Consider the following 15,289-nt stretch of genomic DNA (forward strand, 5'->3'; position numbering starts at 1 on the left):
AAATTGGCTCCCAGTCAACTCGTCTTCAGCGTATTCTGTAACTTGTGGGATACAGGAAAATGAATATTTGTGAACCTTCTGAAACTGTAGGAGGAAGGCAGCCAAACCAGGATAAGAGTTTAGCCTTGTTTTACAGAGCACTCAACTCACATAAAACAAAGTAGATTTTCTATGCACAAAAGTAGTAGATGTTTTCACATGTAATAGCTCAAATTTTGTGTTCCAACTCGCCTGAGCCAAATTTCTACCCTCTATGAGACTGCACAGAACATAAATTAGTACTTAATTAGGCACTAACTGCCCTAATTGATTTGGAATACTAACAGTCCTCAGTGTTTGGCACACCTTTCCTTAAATCCTTTGTCCACAGTCTGATTCGGATGGGAGAATAAGACTAAAATGTTAACATTTTTTTGATTTTGTTTTTGTGCAATCTAAGAACAACTCTTCAGGAAATTTTCTGTGGACTATGGAAGATGATTGAACTAGATTAGAAAGAAGGGTAAGAACTCCCCTGCTTATTTGGAAATGGAAAGTATCAGTGGCATCCATTTGCTCTTATAAAGCTACAGTGACAGAAGTGCTGGCTGAAAACATCAAATGAAGGGAAAGAGCCTGTTTCAATAGTGGCTACCTAAGAAGAAAATACTGGTGCCTACTTCCACTTCTTGCAGCATGAGTTAAGTCTCTTGCACTGTAAAGGGTGAAAAAAGCTTAATTTGGTTTTGAGACTTTTTTTTCAAGAGACAGATTATTTTCTTTTTTTTTAATGTAAAGCACATTGTTTGAATGTTAGAGAAAGGAAGAACAGCAGAATATCCTGCTCAGAGCCTTCCAGTCACTTGCCCTTGTTAAATAGTAATAAATTGGTTTCAGGCATCTAAAACTGATTACGACAGAAGACACAAACAGCATTCCATGTTGTGTTGTCCAAAACATTTCCCAGTGGGGTCTCTGCTTTGAGTGCTACAGATTCTTCACCATGTTTAGGCATCACTCCAATCATCCTAATTACCACTTACTCTTTGATAGCATCAGGATCTAGTACCATTTGCTGCTGTGTCATTTAAAGTTTCCTGTGATATTCTTGACAATGCTTCAACTTTCAGCTGAAAGGATGGTAGCAACTTCTTCCAGAAGCCCAAGTGATCCCTGATCATTGCCCAAACTGAGGGTAGGAAAAGAGAACTTCTAAAATGGCATAAAAGCTGAGTGAAATGCTGTTTTATTGACATGTGATTCCTTTGTTTTAAATTATAAGTATGCCAGATTTTTAAATTATGTATTATTTATTCTGTTTTGGATTCTACACTGGGAATATCATTCCTTCAGCATTTAGCTTAATGTCAAAAAATGTGTATACAAATATGATCACTGATAACAAGTGGTATTTATCACAAAGAAGAATGAAAATATTTTTTGCTTTGAGAGGAAATCTTTGGAATTAAACTGAAGAGATGTGGACATCCTGTACTGCTTTTTAACACAATGATCAAAACCTAGAAAGTAAGGTTTGCTGTAGATATATGTACAATAGGAAAGTATGTTACATTATATCTCTTCCAACAATAAAATGAAAATATATGGTTTGGTACCATTTAAAAAATAATTGTTTTTATACTTGTTGCTTTTAGTAACAGTGTAAGTGTGTGTCCAGTTTCCAAGGGAACTGAATTCCAGAGTACAGGCCAGAAGGGTGTGTGGTCTAGTTGGTTTCCATATGGGGACAGCCAGGGGACATAGACTGTGGGCCATACCATGGAGCACACTTCGCCTAATATAAACATTAAAAAAACCCCAACCCAAACCAAAACCAACCAAAAAAAAATCCAAAGGAAAAAACATCTATCCCCTATATTTCCTAGTTTCCTTCCTGTATGCCTTTTAAATGGTTGGTTGGTTGTACCAACCAATTTGTGGTCATTTACACTTTTACCCCTGTGGTTAGATCCATCAAGACTAGACTCTTCTCACATAGCTTGTACAAGGGGCTCAACAAAGCATCTCTGCTAAGGGTGCTGGTGTGTTTTCCTCATTTTTGTCCATCTTTCACTCAACACTAGCAGACAGCAATGCTTTGAGCATCACAAAACATGGAATTACTTTTAGCTCTGTATTTGGTCAGGGACAACATTTCATTTCTAATTCCCATTGACAAGAGGAAAACGTAAGAAAACAATGTTTCAGGCAAGCACGAAGGAACAATTTTATCTCTGAAGGCCTACAAAGTACAGCCTTGGGCAAGAGCAAAGGAATTCCAGCATAACACAAGTAAACATCTTGTAGCATAACTCCACCTTTTCCTTTGAATTTGGCAGCCCAAGCATAACTAGTGCTTTGAGCCAAACCCACCCATGAAGCTGAGCTAAAAGGTCAGATTCAAGAATGGGTCACCTTTCAGTTGACAGCACTTACTAAACGGCCTGGATTATTCCTCTTCCAGCTAACCGGAAATGGAAGAACATAAAAGCCTGAAGTAATCTTCAACTTACTTTTAAACCTAAACCTAGTCAATTCAATCAGTATTGGCCATAGTTTGGGGCTTGTCCTGTTAGGTGAGGTGTCATCGCTAGTGCAGAGAAACAGAATAGCAGCATTTGTTCCATGTATTAACCTGAAGTTTGAACAGCGGGATGGTTAAAGCAACTGTTAGGATAAACCCTGTGGCAGAGAAATGTTCAGAGTATCTGTCAGTGCCTCCAGGTCCTCCCTTAGAGATGCTGATGGAGCTGTAATACTGTCTGCTTACTAAAATGCAATAGCTTCTATTAGAGATTTCCCCAGGAAGGAATGGGGCTATGCTGAGGCAACCAGAACAAGGACAGTAACAGCCTAGATTTTCATAACAGTTGGAAGGTGACATGTGAGTGAGAGCTTTCAAATTCTGCCTTTGTATCTCATTTGATCTCCAGCAATTTGATTCAAATTACAAATGTGTTGGAAGAGTGAATGTGAAATGTGAAAAAGGAGTGTTTTGCAAATACTGCTAACTTGGCTTATGTTTTTAAGCTATGCAAACTGCACATGTCTGCCCTGAATAAAGTACATCAGTGCACAGTGAAATGTTGTATTTGTATTTCTCTCTATTGTGATATGATCGGTTGATGCTTCTTTTTCCTTATGCTGCATAATAGCTGCAAAAGAACCCTGTTGGAAAGCCTCCAGTGGCAATACCTTCATTTAGCCATCACATAATGGCCTTACAGGAATGTACAGTAGGAGCCTGCCTCCACTCGCATCTTGGAGGGGGTTTGTCTTTATAGTCCTGTGCCAAAATTCCTATCAGTTTCAGTGAAAAGGTCTGAATAGGGACTACAGAAGTGGAATCTCTGGAAAGCACAATCCCTGGCACACCCTTGAGACAGCTCACAGCTGCTTCTTCACCAGGTGGCTTGGGAGGATGGACTAGAAAAGTAGTCTGGCTACATGACTTGGGGCAGCAGGCACAGTGGGGCTGATGTCTTTCTAGCTGCAAATGGTGGGGGTATTTTTGCAAAACAGCTATCCCACTTGGAGATTATTATGCATTAAATATGGACAGGATTCACCCCTGTTAACTGCAGCCACCTGAAGAACAGCAACAACCAAGTGACTTGTTTAGGCTGCTTCTACCGGTTAGCAGAGACCTCTTCCAGAGGTAATGTATTTAAACAAGATGGGTCGATCACTATCTAGAAGTGCTCACTTTCTCTACTGATCAGAGGCAGTCTTAATGTTTAATTTAGATGGCATATGTAGCCTTTAAATGTGAGTTAGGTGGAAGGAACATCACCCAAAGGGCACTCAGACTAAAACCCCTTCCAGAAGCCCAATCCCAGCACCCAGCTCTTCCAATTCCCTCCAGATTTGGCTTGGGTTCAGGCACAGAGATGGCAGCCAAAACCAAACTTCCTTGCTACCATCTGCAATTTCCTCAGATAAGCTTACATCCAGCAGCACTCTTCCTAAGACAGCTTCTTTGTTCACAAACTGAGAGACCCCACTGTGAGGATGCTGTGTGACTGCGTAACCTCGTCCCAACACAGTAAGAACGTGAATTTTCAGAAGTCTGCCATATTTTGAGACGTTAATGCTGTTATTAATGACAAATCTTCTACCTCTTTCTGCTGGATAGGCTAGAAAGTTACAGCAGAATTTCCACCATACAGAACAGAAACAGATGTCAGGATTGTTAGCAAGGTTCTTCTTTTTTTCTTGAACCTAAGGTACACGCAGACCAGCCTAAAGGCTGAATACAACATTCAGTTTCTAAGTAGCTACACAATGACCTTTGCTAAAGTCCATGCCCTTTGGCAATACTATGATATGTATTTATACTAACAGTAATTTTGTGTTGCAAATTGAGAAAATAGTGAAAATGACCCATTTTTTAAAATATGCATATATACTAAATATATTTTAAAATAATTTATTTTGTGTGATTAGTTAAGATTCCTACCACAAATCTCTCTTCTTTGCCATGTATTTATTAGTCTCTCCGTCTTACACACTGATAAAAAAATAATCTAATAATGTAATTTATAGTCATAGGCATAAACAACCTTTAAAGGATTACATCCTTTAGTATAATGTTTTTCACAGCATTTTTTTCTCAACTTCTGAGCTTAATATGCTACTAGGTGAAAACTGAGGGTTTTACAGTCTCTTATTCATCATGTAATGCGACATTTACATGAAGAATTTAATTGCAGGTATGAAAGAAAATCAGCTGGTACTTTGATACATCAGGAGTTCATCTCTCAAGACTTGGAACATCAGATATTTATATCTGAGTGCAAGCCATTGTGAGGCTGCTTCAAACACAGGGTATTCTGTCAATCACCCTTTATACATATGGTTTGGGATTGAAAGAATGAAAAGGGGTCAAAAGCTGTAGCCAAACTAAAATGTTTAAAGCCAAACAGTCCTATAGAGAAGACAGTTCAGTGTATTAGCATCATCTTCTTTCTCTTTCCATTTTATAGCATATACTGCCTGCTTTGCCTGCTTAGAAGTCAAAAGCCAAGCAGTGAACAAAGAAACAGTTTGATAATCAGAGTATTTCAAGTGGGCAGACATAAAACTCCTCACACCAATTAAAAAGAAGCCTTGCAGTTCTCATTGGCCAAGTTTTTTATCTAAAACACTGGCTTTTTGTCATCTTATCTAAGTGGTGTATGTGTCATACCCATCAAAAACATCATCTGGGCTGCCAAGAGCTGCTGTTACTTACAAATCAGCCAACAAATCATATAGCCTGGAAGACCACTCAGTGTGACTGAGGCACAAATGCTTCCTGAGTTCATGCGGTTCAGCTGATGGATCACCATCAGCTCCTCAATGGTGGCAAGAGCTGGTTCTTCAGGGCAGTGTGCTGTGGATGCCTTTATTTGCAGAAGCAAAGGAAACGTTAATTTCCCAGTGCAACACACCGTGCTCAGGCTGCGGTGCCTGTGCAGATATGTGCACGTACAGCCTCAGGAACAGAGCCTGGTGCTGGCGCTAAGGAAATAACTTTTAGTTTTACATAAACAATGAGCAGTTTCAGCTCCAGTTCCTGCTGTTGGAGCAACCTCCTGCGTGCAGCCCGGGACAGTGCTCTGAAGGTTTCCTAGTGCCAAGAACAGCTCTTAAACCAGTGATGCGAGGGACGGCTGGAACAAAATAAGTCTTGACACCGTGAAGGAACTTGATAAGTAGACTAAGTACAAAGAAGCCACAATTTGCTAATTACAAGAAAATACACATCTTTTCAGAGAAATACAGTATTTTCTAAGTTTTCATTCAGTGTTAGGCATTGTAACATAATGCTCAAGCTTGGCAGAAAGTGGTAATTCCATTTTGCAGAATTTTCAGGGTTTCTGAGTTCAGTTTGGTTTCAGTGTGGAACAAGACCAAGTGTTTCCTTTATTTTGTGAGACAGAGATGGGATGCTCATTAGAGTCATGATGAGAGAGGCCCCCAGGCCAGGCTGCCCATGGCAAGGTGATGGGCTCCACTTCCTTGTCACCACATCGTAAGAAGGAATGTTTTCCTCTGGGATACCTGATGCATTGCCTCCAACAAGCTGGCAGATTTTGATAAGAAATTGTTTTGCTGGAATTTTCTTTGCCAGCGGATTCTATTATTCTTCAGTGAATGCATTTAGAACAATAACATGCTATCAAAGACTGCAGACTCAGCAGAAGGAGGAAAATCAATATTCAAATTTTAACAGAGGGACAGAATAGAGAAAATTGGCAAATGGGAAAAGCTGGATTTAATTTCAGTTCCCAGGTATATCCACCCATTTCTTTTTACAGCACTGAAGCACTGTACAGCAGTGCAACAGGGCTACAACAATAACAGCATCCCCAAGTTTATGTTGCAAGTACTGGCTCCTACTGGCATGCCTGGCAGGGAAGGCTTTTCTCTAAACTTTCACGCATTCAGGCCATTTGCTTTCTTTTTGCTCTCCTTGGCACCTGGGGTGATTTTTCATCTCTCCCTACCTACAAAAGCAAGCTCTGGAGGGGAAAGGACAAAGAAGGAGACTGAGGATTAAGGAACCAGAAGCAAGTCCTCGAAGCTGTTTCAGCAGCTGCCCTGCTGTTTAGTACCATGGCATTTGATAAATTCTTGGTTGGCCCTCGCATTTCACTTGTCAGGTAGATCCAAGCAACCTCAAAGCCATCATCCATAGCTCAACCCTCCCTGCTCTAACTTGGGGGGCATGACAAATTAGCTGAGTATCACCCAAGTGTAAGCAAAGCCTACCTCCCACTCCTCTAGGGTACAGCAGAAACGCATGAAAATCACTCTGGATCACAGACAAAGTTAATCTTTTGGGTCCAACAGGCAGATGCTGTTCCTCCAGTTTGCCTAGCACTAACACATGCTGTCAGCTAACTAATGGGGGCTTTCAGTGACCTGATACTCATGTCCACCTTGCAAGAACTCTCCAGTGCCAAATACATAGGTATGTTGTGCCTCCTTTTCTTATTATCTTTAGGACCTCTAGTGTCAGAACAAGAAAGGTGTTTCTAGAAAAGATCATCTTGAAAAGATCTTAACATGAAAGCAAGACATGAGATACCAGTATGGCCATGAACTCCAGTCAGTAAGGAATGTCTAAGTGCCATTTCTTTAATTAACATCTTGGATATTATCCAGGAAGAGTTATCTCATCTTCTTCCCTCTTGTACAGAATACTGCAAAAGAATAAACTGAAACAGGCCTCTCCATTTGTGGAGTGAAGAATTCTTTTGTGCTAACCAAGGAAAATTGTGGTGCACTGACTTAATAAAGCGCTACTTCTTCTCCCCTCTGGCACCCCAAAAACCACCCTACTATTATTCTGAGCACAAGTTGTCCAAATCCAGGGCTGCTACTGCATAACTCAATGAAAGACTTAAGTCTGCCAGGAAAATATCCAAGACATAAAATATACTTATAGCTACTGTTTTACGCCGGTCAGTAATCTTTTTAGCAAACAGCTATCCTCAATTACCGATCTTCCATTATGGGGTTTCAAGGTGACTCTGTAGATGAAGGTTTAACCCCTAATTTTCTGTTTCTCAATAGGAATACTCTTGGCATGATGAACATTGGAAATGTACTGCACACCATGAAACTCTGTCCCTCCAGATAACCCGCATTCTGATCCTTTACAACAAAAAAATGGTTGTTTTTTATCTGCAGCCCTTAGGCAGATCATCCCAGCAGTGCCGGTACCATTAACCCCCACACACTCTGTGTGGATCTAGTTCTGCCAGGCCACCGATTTCCCCCTCTGAACCAAGGAGAATATCAGGCTGCAAAAAGGGCAAGAGCAATTTATACATGCTCCTTTATAGGTCTCATCAGTGCAATTATATTATTAAAAATGTTTAAAGCACACCTGCAAAATAATAGTAAAATTAATAAAAAAACCCTAGATGCGGACAATGGTTTGTTCAGCCAGCAAGAACACAGGAGAGATGTATCCTTTTTCCTTCTTTTTGGCAATAGAATGACAATCCTAATGGAAAACACAGGAGAGCAACTAACAGCATAAGCGGCAGGACAGAGGTTATTTCTCAGATTGTGAGAATGTGCAGGTGGTCATTTGATCTACTGAGACCAAGATTCCTCTTTTTCTGGCTGCGCATGTCACAAATACACACAAATCTATCCTTGAGGTCTCCTCCCTGCCCTATTTGAGAGGCTCATCTTACTGAGCTTTCTGCTGGACTGGCTATCATGAAAAAAATGGTGGAATTTCCACTAGCAAACCATCTATATTGTGAACTACGGACAGTCTTGGAATTGTCATTTCATGGTAGTCATGAGCAATCAATTACAATACGCTAAATCTAAGGGAAAATACTGGAAAGCATCTACACGGTAAGGATCTGGATAGTGCAAGAATGAGCAAAAGTATACAGCATTTCACATGGATAAAACCCATCTGACAGGTTTAAAATACAACAGTCAACTCTAGTAGTAGTAGTATATTCAAAGTAGTAGTAGAATATTCAAAGTGAGTGGTTTCAGATTTTCTAAAAATGCTATTTTTTAACAGTCATTGTGCCTCCAGGCATGGATGGAGCTCTTCAAATCTCACTGAGGCATTTTGCTTCTCAGTTAGCATTGGACAACTGGCTAGGACCATCAAGAGTGTGTGTAACACAGTAGGGATGTATTCACATCCAACAGCCTGACCTCATGAAGCAAGTTATGGTGATAGAGGTTGAGTCTTATCAAGTCTCTGGAGGGTGTTTTAATAAGAGATTGTATTGCTGCTGAACAATATAAGTGAACAGAGAGAATCCAGCAGTAATGTACAAAAAGAGAAATCAGACTCATTACTCCCTGAGTAACGTCCCCTGAAAAATTAAGTTTTGGATGAGCAAAACCTGCTCACGGATTGGTGCCAAGCACCAGGCTGCATGGAGCGATTGTGCAGGGTGAGAAACACTGTGACATCTTATATTGACTTCTTCAGAATGAAATTAATAATCTCATAAATACTGACATGCTTCAGCTGACGCTTTCGTACCAAATTGATTTCTAGTCATTTAAAATTGCTTCCCCTTTCTCCTATTTTTCAGTTCAGCGAGAGAATAACCAAGAACAGTTACAGAATGTGCCCTTGGCACTTCAAATACAGCTCTGGTGAGGACAGCATCATGCTCTTAAGAAATCAGGGGTTTGTCTGCAGTTCTGCCTCACCCAGAACCTCCAATGTGAATGACACCAAAATGCACTTGCCCAGTTTGATCTTTTGGCTGACACAGTGAAGCAGCAATCAGATGGAGTCTGAAATATTTATGAGAGAGAGTCATGAAGGGCAGGAACACCAGAAATCTATTATTTACTGAACATGGTCTTTATTCTCTGTTCATGGGTAATTCATTTAAATTCTGCCCTTCAGTTGGGTGAAGTGGATCTTAAGTAACATCCCCAAAGCAGTCTGAGTTACTCCAGATTTACACGGCTGTGCTGGATGGCAGGATCTAGCTTGGAGCACTTTATATTAGCCATGTCTCCCCGGGTACTCTGTGCCCAGGGCTCAGAGCATCCCCAGCCAATTTAACCTTCACAGGCTGCCCTTGCAAGGCAACCTGCAAATGTGTTTACATATCTAGCACAATAATTTCTCACTGCTTGGGTTGATTAACCTGTCAGAAATGCATCTCTCTCTTCAGACCTCTATTTTTGCAGGTGCTCCTGGTGTAAAGGCCTCAATGGTACTAAACTGAACTAGACAAAATGTGCAGACACTTTATTTGGCATGGAAAGAAACCAAGGACACAGCCCTGTCAGGGTTGCAAAAATAAAAAGAGTGTGGGGAACTTAGCTTTCCTCAGTGGAAACTTGACGTTTGGGTGGCCCCACTGCAGTCTGTGTGGGGCTGGCAGTCACTGTCTCTGAATGAAGAGGCTGCCTTAACCTGGATCACTATCAAATCCTCCCTCCGTGAGACAGTGCATTTGGCAGAGGTACTGACAGAAATTCTCTGGCTGAGGAAGTGCAATCGGATCCTGTTAGGCATAATATCTTGAGAAGGGGGTCTGTTGGTTTCAAACACTGAGAAAGCCTGACTCTGGTTGTTTGGCATTTGCTCTGGTTGCTGATTTATTTGAATTCTTCAGTTGAAAAATCCCAGACTTGAAAAAACTATCAAGGGGAACAAAAAAACCAAAAAGGATTTGCAAGGATCAGAGTGTTTTGTAGGGACTACGTTAGCTTCTTCAGAGTGTATCTTCCATACATCATCAAATGCAGCACTAACCACTAGGTTACTTCCTAGGTTTACTGAGCAAAAAAAAGTTCTCAGATCAATGCCTGACCAAAGAGCTGGGGTGGGGAGAAAGCCCTTTCTCTCAGAAGCAGGAGCAGGTGGGCCCTGAACCAGCACATTCCCAGGCTGCCCCACCACCATGCGCTCTCAGTGTACACACAGAGCAAACCTTATAGGAAGTGCTTAGGCATCAGCCCTCTGCTGCTCACCTCGCTTCCACAGCAAAACCACATCCCTACCTTACTATGCAGCTTGCAGTGGAGGAGTAGTGGCCACAGAAACATATTTTGATGCCCAAGGCAGGATGTCAGCGTGGTGTACCGTCACCTGCTCTCCCCCGGCCTCTTGTCAAGGGATATTAAAAACACAGTCTTGGTTCCAGTTCAAAGGACTGCTTACACTTCATGAACCATCCCTGGCAGGATCATCTTTTGCTGCTTGCCATGTCCTTTTCACTGTCCTGTGAGGGGCTGCATTTGCCCATCAGTGTCCCACTCTGCACCATCCCAGAGTTTGGGAATTCTGCTGTTTGTCTCAACAAGAAATGGATTAAGCTCCTGCCTCCACAGCTTTTACTTGCTCAAGGAAAGCTCGCAGGCTATGACCCCGGGCTGTTTGCAAAGCCTGTCAAAAACCATTTGTGTATGGATAGCGCAGCAGCGAACATCACAGTTAAGGCTCATTCTAGGTCACTGACTTCCTAAGGGTATTCTTCCAAGAAATAGCTTTATCTTGAGTAGCTCTGCATGAGAAGAGAGATTGTGAGTTACAATTAACCCCTTCTTCAAAAGGAAAAGCAAGAGTTCTTCATTCTAGCACATTCATCACCCATGATTTATTCAGGGTAAGAATTTGCCCCCCTACCCTTACCCAGACCAATATTAGAAAATCTATCCATTAACCACAGGGCAGTGCTGGGGATGGAATGGGACCAAGGAGACCCTTGGTCTGCCTTGGGATAGCCAGTTTGGCTCTGATGGACTTACCTGGTGTGCTGCCACAGCTCATCTCAGCCTCTAGGACAGCAACTTTCTTTACTAACTCTGAAATGGCACACTGACGGTTGGTTTGCCTGCATCTCTGCCTCCTGACTGTTTCCATATCTAAATTCAAAGTCTGGTTCTCCTTATCAAGCTAAGGGATGTACACCAGAATCCACCAACACAGTAATACCTCTGCTATGCACTGCACTGGGGGTCACAGAAGCCTCTGCATAACAGAAGTCAAATAAATGTATTCGACCACAATGAGAGAAAAGGTAGGATAATGTAGGGTTCATATTTTACCTACTACTTTCTATATTTCTATAATCTTAAAATCTGTTACAAGCTACAAAACCAGTCCTCTGTCATGGTGTGATACAAAACGATATATTCATGCTGCAGTACACAAGCCCTGCTAGAGGTCATCAGTCTTGCTATTGTCTGAAAGATAGAATAAATACCAGTCAATATTTACATTGGCTTTGCATAGGTATGTGATTTCCAGAGAAAGAAGCAACAATGGGCCGATGATCAGACATAGAAATGAGAACTGTTGAGCAGTACCTATCTCAATGTATTAAATACTGAATAAAACCCAAAAACCCCTCCCTTGAAAAATCTGATTTTTCCTAGGGGATGCAAAATCCTAAGATTATACCAGAAACTCGTATTTTGTAAATACCATAGGATCACACAAAAAAAGATCATGCTCAAAAACATTTCAGCTATTTAGTGTTCAGGTGAACTGGAATAACTTCAACTTGAAATAACAAATGTGTCAAAGAGAGTTGTTTTCCGACTACAACTAAGACCAAAGTAAAAACATTTACTACGGAGCAGAAACAGCACAAAGAGGGCACTGAAGAAGTGACTTACGGCTAAGTGTATTGCCAGCTCCTGTTGGTTTTATCCTGAGTCTTATGATAGTTGGATCTTTTCCTAGAGCAACAGCTTCAGCATTCAAACAACACAGTAAGGATCTTGGCTTTGACTTAAAAGTAAAAAATGACCACCACATAACAGAAAAGAAAATCTTGGTAGCAAAATGAAAACACAATCCCTAAGAGCTTCAGTATGAAATAATGAATTCAAAATACTTTTTAAATACTACTATTCTAAGACAGACTTGAGATCTTCAGGGGCCCAACTCACCCATTTTGAAAGCTTCGTTTCAGCAATGAGCTGACTGAAAATCTGTCGGGGAAGTGACTCTTGAAAAAAAATCTGCATTAATCACAACAATTGAAAATATGGAAGAGAGCAAACAGAGAACATGCTTAGATAACTACATATATGTGGGGCAAATACTCATTATTGCTACTCCATGAATGCAAATTAAATCACTTTCCCACTAGAAGAAAGAGAGTGTGCATAAGATCGTAATACTCATGAGTTAGTCTAGTTGCTTCCTTTGGAAATGTTTCATAGCATGACCTATTATCTGGGGGTCTCAAAAGTTTCCTTCTCAATTATACAGCTGCCCTCAGCAATATCACATGTATTTCAAATTATTCCCTTAGATCACCATATACCAGCAGAGCTCTTCCGCTCCTCAGAGAAAACCAAAAATGGAGGCAGGCATTGAAAATGAAGAGAAAGGGCTTGGACGGCTATTTCTGCCTCAGAGCATGTTGGTGGACACTGTGATGAAGCTTCTGCCTCAAGAAAAAAAACCCACAAAACTCAGAGGAAGAGCACTAAAGTACTCTGAGAGCACCATTTCCTGCGTCACTGGCTTAAAGGGCCAGATTCGCATGTTGCAGCACATAACCTAATGTGGAAAATACCAATCTGTTGCTCAGTTGGGTTGTTCTAGAAAGACAATTCTCACAGTAGCTATAGTGACTGCCTGCTTGGTTAGACAATGGCACTGCTGGCTCAGGCAGCTCTGCTGCTGACCTTGGAGCACCCTGAGCCTCTGGAGCAAGGTTCTCAAGGTTCTCCTGGGTCACTGTGCACAGCCACAGGGTAAGTGGCAAGGCAGTGATACCCACATGACAGGAAGCCTGCATGGACCAGTGAGCTGCCAAAAATTCTGGAGAGGTGATCTGGTATGCAAAGAGAGTGAAATGGTGAAGGCAAGGGGTAGGAAATAGTGATGACAGGTCACTTAAGCTTCTACCCTTTCAGCTGGTCCCTTTTGACCCACTTCCTCCCTGGCTGCAGGTGACATTGACAGCTGTTTTCCAGCTCAGCACAGCGGCCGTCAGTTGTTGCCTCTGTCACTCATAAAGTTTGACAAGTTTCAGAGCTGATGAGCCCACCACCTTCAGCGTTACACAGGAAACCTCCATCTCCTCCATGCCACAGCTACTATGAAGAGACATTAAGAAATCAGCACTCTTAAGTTACCATGAAGAAGATTCAAAGCTATATCCCAACTAACTATAAAGAGAAAGCAATTCACAAGGAACTATAGTAGGAGAAAATCACAGCAAACACTTGTTACTATGCTAAATATCTTGAATCTTCTCTGTAAAAACATTTTAAGAAGTTTTCAGTGTAATAAATACCTGTCCCTACAGTTAGCCTGTTCTGAACATTAAACTGGAATAGAGGAGAGAAATGGTGTATATGAAAACTGTTTTGCTTAGTGACAATAATAGTTGTCAGCTCACTTTCTTCACTGAAATTCTGAGTTTGTTTGAAATTAATCAGTATCTGCTTCTTGGCAAACAGACTCATAATCTATGTAACGATCTATATTACACCAATTATTGATTTATTACATGTTCTACAAAGGATTTTTTTTTTTTTTTTGTTGATGCTGAGGATCAAAATTAAACATCACGATGGAGGTAAGAACTGTGGAGGTATTTTTATCAGGATTCTTCAGGACATCACAATTTCCCCAGCATACAGACAAATGGAACAAGTGCCACATCTGAAGTTGGTGGCCTTATGACCTCAGCTCTTGGGGGTCCAGAGTCTCTGTCATGACTTATAGAGCAACTATTCAAGTCTAATCATGTATGCCACTGACATACAGGCACAATGAGCCAGAAGTACATGACCTTCCCAGCAAGTTTCTTTGAAATGCAAAGGATGTGACTGCTTAGAGAAGCAGAGCCTCTTTAGTTTAATGAAGAGCAAATTTCATTTCTTCCCATGAAATCATTGCCACAGTATATTACTTGTTTTCAAAATTATCCAGGAGTTTAGTGCTATTTAACAGCATTGGCAATTTTACAGCTAAAGTATCTGAAATTGATAGTAAGTTGTTCTACCCTCTCTAATCTCTAGTAAATACAACTTACTCCATTAATGTTCATGTGATATTGTTTTCATCACACTGCACTCCTCCACACAGAGTCAAGGACCTAATGAAATACATAATCAATCAACCTGCTTGTCAGATACAAACAGCAAGCAAAAGACTTCTTTGTGTCCTACACAATTGCCTTTTTAGAAAACAAGTGAACCACTGATCTGTAAGAACACGCAATACATCAGTAACGCATAAGGCGCCTGCATGCTCCCTGTGGTGCTGTGAAGAAACCGTGTGACTGAATTCCAGAAGAGGAACATTTCAGAGAGTCCCTTGGACTGCCCTGACTGCTGTTTTGGAATTATACAGTATGGAATTTTTTTTTTAAGCTGGCTGCAATCACTAGAGTCAAAAGCTTCTCACAAGTTAACAAAAGGCAAAAGTGAGCAGCTCTTTGGCTTTAGCACCTCTGAGCTCTCATGAACTCTGTTGCCACAGAATTCCACTTCTTTCTGCAGAGTAAAAGGGAAAGCAACAAAACAGCTTAACAGTTTTTAAACATCTCTCTCAGATTCCCAAAGAGCAACAAGAGAGACACATGACATCCATCCTTGTTTTACCTCCTTTCTTGGGGGGGACAGCAACTACTTCTTGAGATTCTCAAGACGCTGCAATGAGACTGAGTTGAGAGCAATTGATGTGAGCAGATGTGGCTATATCCTTTCCTAACAGCATCAGCCACAATACTTTACTGTTGTTACACTGTAAAAAAGCTGCAGAAAAGCAAACATAATGCATACTTATTAAAGCATTAATATATACTATGTAACTAAATAATTTTAATGTACATATAAA

At 41.0% G+C, this 15,289-nt stretch overlaps 1 protein-coding gene and 1 long non-coding RNA gene across 6 annotated transcripts in view; both read right to left on the reverse strand.

Annotated features, from left to right (window-relative positions):
* The window catches only part of DPH3 (diphthamide biosynthesis 3), a 95,097-nt gene that overhangs the window by 73,004 nt on the left and 6,804 nt on the right, over window positions 1-15,289 (reverse strand). The gene's annotated exons all lie outside the window — the stretch shown is intronic.
* On the reverse strand, window positions 4,600-15,233 carry LOC308217193. 2 transcript variants are annotated; one of them, XR_013956200.1, is made up of 3 exons: window positions 15,055-15,233; window positions 14,484-14,546; window positions 4,600-13,536 (listed from the first exon to the last, which is right to left on the reverse strand). It is a non-coding gene; the product is annotated as an uncharacterized lncRNA (long non-coding RNA). The 2 variants fall into 2 exon arrangements; XR_013956201.1 differs by having other exon boundaries at window positions 14,480-14,546.

Source organism: Psittacula echo (genome assembly GCF_963264785.1).
Source record: "Psittacula echo genome assembly, chromosome: 2".
Lineage (NCBI taxonomy): Eukaryota > Metazoa > Chordata > Aves > Psittaciformes > Psittacidae > Psittacula > Psittacula echo.